The sequence below is a fragment of the Anopheles funestus genome, chromosome X, assembly GCF_943734845.2.
Source record: "Anopheles funestus chromosome X, idAnoFuneDA-416_04, whole genome shotgun sequence".
NCBI classification, from domain to species: Eukaryota; Metazoa; Arthropoda; class Insecta; order Diptera; family Culicidae; genus Anopheles; species Anopheles funestus.
In genome coordinates, this window is record NC_064597.1 from 11,547,638 (window position 1) to 11,558,746 (window position 11,109).

Below are 11,109 nucleotides of genomic sequence, written 5' to 3' on the forward strand. Positions count from 1 at the left end.
TCTGAACAATTTAGCAATATTGAAAAATGTGATATATTTTAATGGGAATTTGTTGCAATATGTTTCTTTTCACTCAAATAATGCTTTAAACTAAAAAAAGAATAAAAAATCGAAAAAAAAATTTCAAAAAAATTTCAACTCGAAAATTTCATAAGGCTTACCCCTTACGTTTTTTTTGAGAAATTTTGCAAAAAAAATAAAATTGTTTTATTTTAATCCCAATTGGTTGCAATGAGTTTCTTTTCACTCAAATAATGATTGAAATAAAAAAAAGAGTGAAAAATAATGAAAAAATCAACAAATTCAAAAAAATGAAAATTTACTAAGGGTCATTTTTGCACCAAATTTTGCCTATAACTCGGTCGGTATCCAACGGATCGCCAATCTTTAACCTGTGGTCGATAGATGGCATCAATGGCTACATTTTCTTCTTGGACGGGCATGCCCTCAGATGTCTGTGCCAGAAGTTATTCGAGGAACCAAGTTCCTTACCCTGTTTGATAAAATGTAAAATTTTTCTCATTTTTGCACCAACTTTTGCCTATAACTCGGTCGGTATCCAACGGATCGCCAATCTTTAACCTGTGGTCGATAGATGGCACCAATGGCTACATTTTCTTCTTGGACGGCCATACCGTCAGATGTCTGTGCCAGAAGTTATTCAGGGAACCAAGTTCCTTACCCTGTTTCTGAACAATTTAGCAATATTGAAAAATGTGATATATTTTAATGGGAATTTGTTGCAATATGTTTCTTTTCACTCAAATAATGCTTTAAACTAAAAAAAGAATAAAAAATCGAAAAAAAAATTTCAAAAAAATTTCAACTCGAAAATTTCATAAGGCTTACCCCTTACGATTTTTTTGAGAAATTTTGCAAAAAAAATAAAATTGTTTTATTTTAATCCCAATTGGTTGCAATGAGTTTCTTTTCACTCAAATAATGATTGAAATAAAAAAAAGAGTGACAAATAATGAAAAAATCAAAAAATTCAAAAAAATGAAAATTTACTAAGGGTCATTTTTGCACCAAATTTTGCCTATAACTCGGTCGGTATCCAACGGATCGCCAATCTTTAACCTGTGGTCGATAGATGGCATCAATGGCTACATTTTCTTCTTGGACGGGCATGCCCTCAGATGTCTGTGCCAGAAGTTATTCGAGGAACCAAGTTCCTTACCCTGTTTGATAAAATGTAAAATTTTTCTCATTTTTGCACCAACTTTTGCCTATAACTCGGTCGGTATCCAACGGATCGCCAATCTTTAACTTGTGGTCGATAGATGGCACCAATGGCTACATTTTCTTCTTGGACGGCCATCAGACGACCGTCAGATGTCTGTGCCAGAAGTTATTCAGGGAACCAAGTTCCTTACCCTGTTTCTGAACAATTTAGCAATATTGAAAAATGTGATATATTTTAATGGGAATTTGTTGCAATATGTCTCTTTTCACTCAAATAATGCTTTAAACTAAAAAAGGAATAAAAAATCGAAAAAAAAAATTTCAAAAAAATTTCAACTCGAAAATTTCATAAGGCTTACCCCTTACGTTTTTTTTTTGAGAAATTTTGCAAAAAAAATAAAATTGTTTTATTTTAATCCCAATTGGTTGCAATGAGTTTCTTTTCACTTAAATAATGATTGAAATAGAAAAAAGAGTGAAAAATAATGAAAAAATCAAAAAATTCAAAACAATTAAAATTTACTAAGGGTCATTTTTGCACCAAATTTTGCCTATAACTCGGTCGGTATCCAACGGATCGCCAATCTTTAACCTGTGGTCGATAGATGGCATCAATGGCTACATTTTCTTCTTGGACGGGCATGCCCTCAGATGTCTGTGCCAGAAGTTATTCGAGGAACCAAGTTCCTTACCCTGTTTGATAAAATGTAAAATTTTTCTCATTTTTGCACCAACTTTTGCCTATAACTCGGTCGGTATCCAACGGATCGCCAATATTTAACTTGTGGTCGATAGATGGCACCAATGGCTACATTTTCTTCTTGGACGGCCATACCGTCAGATGTCTGTGCCAGAAGTTATTCAGGGAACCAAGTTCCTTACCCTGTTTCTGAACAATTTAGCAATATTGAAAAATGTGATATATTTTAATGGGAATTTGTTGCAATATGTTTCTTTTCACTCAAATAATGCTTTAAACTAAAAAAAGAATAAAAAATCGAAAAAAAAATTTCAAAAAAATTTCAACTCGAAAATTTCATAAGGCTTACCCCTTACGTTTTTTTTGAGAAATTTTGCAAAAAAAATAAAATTGTTTTATTTTAATCCCAATTGGTTGCAATGAGTTTCTTTTCACTCAAATAATGATTGAAATAAAAAAAAGAGTGAAAAATAATGAAAAAATCAACAAATTCAAAAAAATGAAAATTTACTAAGGGTCATTTTTGCACCAAATTTTGCCTATAACTCGGTCGGTATCCAACGGATCGCCAATCTCTAACCTGTGGTCGATAGATTGCATCAATGGCTACATTTTCTTCTTGGACGGGCATGCCCTCAGATGTCTGTGCCAGAAGTTATTCGAGGAACCAAGTTCCTTACCCTGTTTGATAAAATGTAAAATTTTTCTCATTTTTGCATCAACTTTTGCTTATAACTCGGTCGGTATCCAACGGATCACCAATCTTTAACCTGTGGTCGATAGATGGCACCAATGGCTACATTTTCTTCTTGGACGGCCATACCGTCAGATGTCTGTGCCAGAAGTTATTCGAGGAACCAAGTTCCTTACCCTGTTTCTGAACAATTTAGCAATATTGAAAAATGTGATATATTTTAATGGGAATTTGTTGCAATATGTTTCTTTTCACTCAAATAATGCTTTAAACTAAAAAAAGAATAAAAAATCGAAAAAAAAATTTCAAAAAAATTTCAACTCGAAAATTTCATAAGGCTTACCCCTTACGTTTTTTTTTTTGAGAAATTTTGCAAAAAAAATAAAATTGTTTTATTTTAATCCCAATTGGTTGCAATGAGTTTCTTTTCACTTAAATAATGATTGAAATAGAAAAAAGAGTGAAAAATAATGAAAAAATCAAAAAATTCAAAACAATTAAAATTTACTAAGGCTCATTTTTGCACCAAATTTTGCCTATAACTCGGTCGGTATCCAACGGATCGCCAATCTTTAACCTGTGGTCGATGGATTGCATCAATGGCTACATTTTCTTCTTGGACGGGCATGCCCTCAGATGTCTGTGCCAGAAGTTATTCGAGGAACCAAGTTCCTTACCCTGTTTGATAAAATGTAAAATTTTTCTCATTTTTGCACCAACTTTTGCCTATAACTCGGTCGGTATCCAACGGATCGCCAATATTTAACTTGTGGTCGATAGATGGCACCAATGGCTACATTTTCTTCTTGGACGGCCATACCGTCAGATGTCTGTGCCAGAAGTTATTCAGGGAACCAAGTTCCTTACCCTGTTTCTGAACAATTTAGCAATATTGAAAAATGTGATATATTTTAATGGGAATTTTTGCAATATGTTTCTTTTCACTCAAATAATGCTTTAAACTAAAAAAAGAATAAAAAATCGAAAAAAAAAATTCAAAAAAATTTCAACTCGAAAATTTCATAAGGCTTACCCCTTACGTTTTTTTTTTTGAGAAATTTTGCAAAAAAAATAAAATTGTTTTATTTTAATCCCAATTGGTTGCAATGAGTTTCTTTTCACTTAAATAATGATTGAAATAGAAAAAAGAGTGAAAAATAATGAAAAAATCAAAAAATTCAAAACAATTAAAATTTACTAAGGCTCATTTTTGCACCAAATTTTGCCTATAACTCGGTCGGTATCCAACGGATCGCCAATCTCTAACCTGTGGTCGATAGATGGCACCAATGGCTACATTTTCTTCTTGGACGGCCATACCGTCAGATGTCTGTGCCAGAAGTTATTCAGGGAACCAAGTTCCTTACCCTGTTTCTGAACAATTGAGCAATATTGAAAAATGTGATATATTTTAATGGGAATTTTTGCAATATGTTTCTTTTCACTCAAATAATGCTTTAAACTAAAAAAAGAATAAAAAATCGAAAAAAAAAATTCAAAAAAATTTCAACTCGAAAATTTCATAAGGCTTACCCCTTACGTTTTTTTTTTGAGAAATTTTGCAAAAAAAATAAAATTGTTTTATTTTAATCCCAATTGGTTGCAATGAGTTTCTTTTCACTTAAATAATGATTGAAATAGAAAAAAGAGTGAAAAATAATGAAAAAATCAAAAAATTCAAAACAATTAAAATTTACTAAGGCTCATTTTTGCACCAAATTTTGCCTATAACTCGGTCGGTATCCAACGGATCGCCAATCTTTAACCTGTGGTCGATGGATTGCATCAATGGCTACATTTTCTTCTTGGACGGGCATGCCCTCAGATGTCTGTGCCAGAAGTTATTCGAGGAACCAAGTTCCTTACCCTGTTTGATAAAATGTAAAATTTTTCTCATTTTTGCACCAACTTTTGCCTATAACTCGGTCGGTATCCAACGGATCGCCAATCTTTAACCTGTGGTCGATAGATGGCACCAATGGCTACATTTTCTTCTTGGACGGCCATACCGTCAGATGTCTGTGCCAGAAGTTATTCAGGGAACCAAGTTCCTTACCCTGTTTCTGAACAATTTAGCAATATTGAAAAATGTGATATGTTTTAATGGGAATTTGTTGCAATATGTTTCTTTTCACTCAAATAATGCTTTAAACTAAAAAAAGAATAAAAAATCGAAAAAAAAATTTCAAAAAAATTTCAACTCGAAAATTTCATAAGGCTTACCCCTTACGTTTTTTTTGAGAAATTTTGCAAAAAAAATAAAATTGTTTTATTTTAATCCCAATTGGTTGCAATGAGTTTCTTTTCACTCAAATAATGATTGAAATAAAAAAAAGAGTGAAAAATAATGAAAAAATCAAAAAGTTCAAAAAAATTAAAATTTACTAAGGCTCATTTTTGCACCAAATATTGCCTATAACTCGGTCGGTATCCAACGGATCGCCAATCTTTAACCTGTGGTCGATAGATGGCACCAATGGCTACATTTTCTTCTTGGACGGGCATGCCCTCAGATGTCCGTGTCGGAAGTTGTTCAAGGAACCAAGTTCCTTACCCTGTTTGATAAAATGTAAAATTTTTCTCATTTTTGCATCAACTTTTGCTTATAACTCGGTCGGTATCCAACGGATCGCCAATCTTTAACCTGTGGTCGATAGATGGCACCAATGGCTACATTTTCTTCTTGGACGGCCATACCGTCAGATGTCTGTGCCAGAAGTTATTCAGGGAACCAAGTTCCTTACCCTGTTTCTGAACAATTTAACAATATTGAAAAATGTGATATATTTTAATGGGAATTTGTTGCAATATGTTTCTTTTCACTCAAATAATGCTTTAAACTAAAAAAAGAATAAAAAATCGAAAAAAAAATTTCAAAAAAATTTCAACTCGAAAATTTCATAAGGCTTACCCCTTACGTTTTTTTTTGAGAAATTTGGCAACAAAAATTAAATTGATTTATTTTAATGTTAAATGGTTGAAATAAGTTTTATATCACTCAAATATTCCTTTAAATAAAAAAAGAATAAAAAATAATAACAAAAATCATGGTGGATCTACTCCTGCTAAATTTATCCATTGCCCAATTATAATTTACCCATCGCTAGTCGGATCCATCCTCACTCATCCGGAATTGATCGGACCCATTCTGACTCGATCGAACTAGGAGTCGGATTAGACCGGACTTTTTTGGAATGAACATCACGCTACCCACCACAGTTAGGCAAGTCAAACGATTTTAACGAACAAGAAAACAAAAATCCTCTTCACACCGGCATAACTTAAAGGCAACGAACCCTGTTTACACTTGATAATCATTAAGTGATTTTTACGCCCAATAATTAATTAAGTGTTTAAAGAAGCTTACCGAGCAACCGCCAATTCTATCTCATTATGAATAAAGCAAAGCTTGACGTATGCCCTTTTTTGGTACAAAATAGAACCCTTTTTGAGCGATGACCCTACAGCGAACTAGCTATCAGTTTCGGACATCAAAGGAAATCTTGTTCCCCCTTTGCAAAAAAGGGCTTTAAATGCGTGTTTGCAGAAACCCCGAAAAAAAACACAAGTACGGAATTGTGGAAAAACAAATCAAATACTCCCACTCTGGAATTTAGAACGTTTCGTCAGATTTGGTGAGTGATTTTCTATCCTACAATCGGCCCAGCAAATGCAATCCACTGACCCCTTCTTTTCGTTCGGTTCGGTTTGATGCAAATAATTGTCCTTTTTTATCTTTTTTTTCTCCCTCTCGGTTTCCCTTCCCTACATGTAAAGGTGCTTTGCTCGTCAATGAAATGTAAATCAAACATCTTTTTTTTTTGGCCCGTACGGATGTAAATATATGTAATAAAAAGCCCTCGGACGGTTAAGAGTGAACGAGCTACCCGAAAGGATAAAATGTTATGTGATGAGGCTTTTAAAGAAATTACACTTTGTGGTTACCGCGGGTGCAGATTTACGGTAGAAAGGATGGTGATCTAGTGGGACGGGTTTTTTTATGGTCAACAACCACAGTAACGGAGGGGAACAGAGGCAGCTAACAAGAAGAAAAGAAGAAGCAAAACAGATTGACATTACGCGCGGTTTTCAAATCAAAAACTCGATCTCGGATTTACGCTCATCATTTGCCCTTTTTGTTGCGTGGTAGGTCACCGAGTGCGAGTTGATTTGATTGATTCCGAATCACCGTGTTGCTTTACGGGGTTCGATTGCTGTTGCCCACCCTGTTCGTTCGTTTGGCAGATTTTTGATTGATTGCATCAGCAGCACTCGCAACCATTGCCAATGCCGTTTCGGTAACGTACGGGAAGGTTAGACGCTGTCATCATTACCTGTACATCGAACCGTTTCGGCCAATGGCGACACTGTTTTGTGCGGCACGTACTTTGTGAAAGTGGGAGAATAGTACCGAGGGATGGGAATCCTTCCAATCGTCAATTAGTATCGTCTTACAAGAACGCACCAGCCCGTTATAACCTTCACCGTTCGCTGTCCATCAAAGGCACCAAGGAAACGCGCGGTGTATGGCGATGCTATCGGGTTGCATACCTTGCAGGCTTCAAAGGTCTATTAAACCGGACAATTTTCCAGAACTATGGTGTGTGCATGATACACGTCCACTTTGATGGTATTATTATTACGGTTGCCTCTTTAACCCACACGTACATTCCCTTCGTTATCACTCCCTCACTCTCTTGCAATAGTACATTGACATATTTTTTTTTGGTTGAATCCGCCGCTAGGGAACATGGGTAGGGTGAACACAAAAAAAAAACGGATAAACCTCCCGAAGCACGGCTGCCGGATACAATCTTATTAGTCAACGCAAAGTCACATCCATCGTTGCCCAGGTGACGAAATGCGACCGTGTCCGATGATGCGGCTCTAATGATGCAATCGCGATTCCCGTCCCGAAATTCGTATCCGTAATCCGGGGCACCAGGGAGAACCGTAGGTCCATCGCAACGGACACGTTACACGCTAAACAATTAAGATCGAGATTTATCTCACTCGAAACCACATGCCGGACAGGATGATAAACCAATGCACGCTTAGGCCTGAGGGTTGAACTTTGGAAGAACATATGAACACATATAAATATTTTTTTAGATTAGTCTTTTGCAACGTTAAAAGCGCCATCATTAATGGGACACTTCAGGTATTGAACGTCTTGGTTGTTTTTAACATCACCAACCGTTCTTCTTTTTATGAACAGAGTCTATTGCAGAATCTTGAATAGGTATAAAACTTAAGATATACAGTTTATTTTTCTATTATTTTTAAGAGAGTTCTGCTTACCCTGGTGGAACAGATCAAATGCTTTACCGTATCCACTAAGTGCCTGCACAACTCAAGGACCTAAATGGCTAACAAAATATACCCAGATAAACGTATTCATACGTTCTTTACCGTAACTGTACATCGTTCCGCAACAACAAAAGCTTCCCTTCTGCAATAAATGCTAGCAGATTAAGTAACAGCTTCATACTGCTCATCTCTTCATATAGCATCCTCGCTATGTCTGAAATTGTCAACTCGTCAGCAAAATAAATCATCCATTCCATCATCCGTCAGCCGTCCTGTGGGTCTAATTTGAAACAACTGTATGCAACAACAACAAAAAAAAACAGAAATCCTCTTCATGCTAAAGAGGAAAAATAAAGAGGAAACAGCGAGGGAAAGAGAGAGAAAACAAATCATCCTATTTATCCAATTTGAAGTCAACATTATCGTTTTCTTTGCTGTTGTCTGCTCTGTGGTTGCATTGAAGAAAAAAAAACAAAGAAAAACAAAATAAATGATGAATAGCGCACACGGAAATGAAATGGTAGAATTATTCCACCAGCCAAATGACGAGTCCCACCGTCCACAGCTTCAAATCGGGGAAAGAGAGCAAAAAAAAAACCCTTTTCGTGAACGCCCTGCAGGTAAAATGCTGAAATGCTGAGGTATGGGTCCGATGAGCGGTGAAAGAAAGTCCTAAGTACTTTGGCAACTCAGCACAACTGCACAACATGTGCGCCACCTGCTGGAACCCTGTTACGCCTCATTCGTCTGGTAGAAACCGTACAGTACACACGTATGAGGGTTTGGGGCAAATTGTTGATTCAACATCCGTCAAATCCAACTAGGATCAAACGAAGGATGCTGATTTCTTTCGCTTTTACCTCAATCCCCAATTTCAAACTCCACCGCCCTGTTTATCTGGAAGGCTTTTACGGAAGCAAGAATAATGTTTACCATAATTTATTCAAATGAAAAAAGGTAATTTTCGGTACCGCACAAGGTAAGGAGCACTCGGATGTATGAGAAGTGGCAGGCATCCACATATATAGATGTGTATATATCCATCATCGGTACCATCGGCAAGACTGAACTGCAATCACTCGGAAAATGAATGCAGTAAGAAAGAAAAGTGCTGCTCATTGCTGATTTTCCCTTTCCCTCATTCCATTTCTCCGCCACACCATCCACCAAAGATTCCCAAAGCTCAGTACATCACATTGGACTGGGTCGTACAGAGATACTGAGGAGTATAGCGATAAGCATGCACCACTCATGCATTACGAAGCTGTGGTATATGTGAATAAATATTCCACCAGCATTACCAACATATTGTGTTGCAACTTCAGCTTCTGACTGCTTTTTTTTCCTGGGCTTGGGAGCTTGGAATCCTATGAAACTCTACAAGAATTCCAAGGTAACAGGCTCAACCTGTTAGGTGACTTCTTGATTAGATGCTAATTATAAATGCCACCCGTATCTCTCGTCCTTCGGCAATCCACACTCCATCTTCACCCTGGAATCGATAACTAGAGTTCTCCGGAAACGTCAAACTATATCCCATCGTTGGTATATGTGACTGAGTCTATGCTTTTTTTTGTCGATTCCACTTCGGAACAAATTTACATTCATGCACTCATGGAGACAAACTCCTTCACACCGCTAGTCGAAACTTCTTCAGCTTTCAGCACAACCAGAATCTTGGGGAGTGGGACAACTAAACATCAAGAGCACTCGTCAGGCACTGGGGAACTAAGGTAGCGTGGAAGGTGGAAATAAAAACACGGAAAACCAGGAAATGGTACCAACTCAACTATGTTAGCTGCACGCTACCCAACACATCCCCACATACGGTGGTTTGGGAGGTATTGTAAATATAACCAGCACGAAGTACACTGCCCCAACTTCTTCGTCTCCCTCAGTATCATCTTCCTTTCCTTTGGGCACGCAAACGTCAAACGGTAGACAAAAGCGTGTGGGCGAAATGGAAAATGCATTCATGTGCAAAATCTACTTACAATTCATTCTTTAACGTCACTTTGCGAGATGGCGTGGCAGCAATCGGAACCAAGCAAAAAAAAAACCTCCCGATTTCCGTACTTCTGCCTTGAGGACATCGGGTGAAGGTAAACGAGTGGCTTATGCATCCAGCGGAAATCTCTTACAATCGAATCCATACCCCGTCAATAACGGACAGGAGTCGCTTATACTCAGGTACTACGCTTCGCTAAGTTCGCATGTATGTGTGTGTATATCTGTAACAGGGAAGGATGTGTATGTGCCTTTCTTTGTGAACCCTTACGATGGTGCAGCATCCTGCTGCTGGTGCTTTGTTGCCTTGTTGCGTACCACCGGTTCGCTCGACTGGAAAATGTAAAGTAAACTACATCAGGCGACGGTACCTTGCCGGCAGCTTGAGATGAAGGTAGGATGGCTAAAGAGCCACCAGCAAAAGGAAAGGAAGCAAAAACCATTCCAATCTACATTGATAGGGCTTTTATTTTCCGAAAACCGAGTACCGAACCCGAAATCCCATTCCTACTGAACCTACCCAACCACCGAACTGGACGGTACGTTTGACATGGAGACTTAAAAAGTAAGAGCATCTTGAAGGTTTTCTGCAATCGATGCTCGGGAACGACTGGTAATCAATACCGCTACGGAATATCCTTTCCCAACACGTCGAGAAATAATGGTCAACATCTGTAGGACATCGTTTGCGAAAGTTTTCGAGCACCATTCTCCGAGTGCCGTGTAGCTGTGCATTCCACATTCGATCGTCCATTCGCCACTACACTAAGCATGGAAGCAGATAAATTGTTTCAGTTTTGCTATTTCGAAATGCCGTTTGGGATACTTACCCAACGAAATAACAACAGCCAACTGGTTACCACCAAAAAACCATTTAGCTTTACATTGTAGTGAGGTTTCCTTTGTGAACGGACGAGCGAAATTTCACTACCATGCTTCACATGTTCCACCAGCTCGAAACCTCGTAAACTAATGCCACCATCAACCGGGACTCTCCCGGTTGGATCACCGTTTGTAAAATTGCTACAATATTTCGCTTAAAGAAAACACCCCTACGGGTTCCGTACCCGTGCTAACCTGCCTCCAGGGGGTGCTTTTAATAAAACTCAACCCTTCTGCTCAACGTGCCCTCGCGGCTTCAGCATGCTTGATGCTTGTACGGGATTGCTAATAAAAAATATTTTACACCTAATTACCGCACACCGAGAGGCAC

The 11,109-nt window shown here is 37.7% G+C and overlaps 1 long non-coding RNA gene across 1 annotated transcript in view; it reads right to left on the bottom strand.

The window, feature by feature from the left end:
• Positions 1-271: 271 nt before the first annotated feature.
• Positions 272-11,109, bottom strand: part of LOC125774699 (uncharacterized) — a 239,462-nt gene continuing 228,624 nt past the window's right edge. Inside the window, exons 2-3 of the long non-coding RNA XR_007421102.1 lie at positions 1,968-2,465; positions 272-582 (exon numbers count right to left, since the gene is read on the bottom strand). This is a non-coding gene — a long non-coding RNA (uncharacterized LOC125774699). The remainder of the gene's footprint in view (positions 583-1,967; positions 2,466-11,109) is intronic.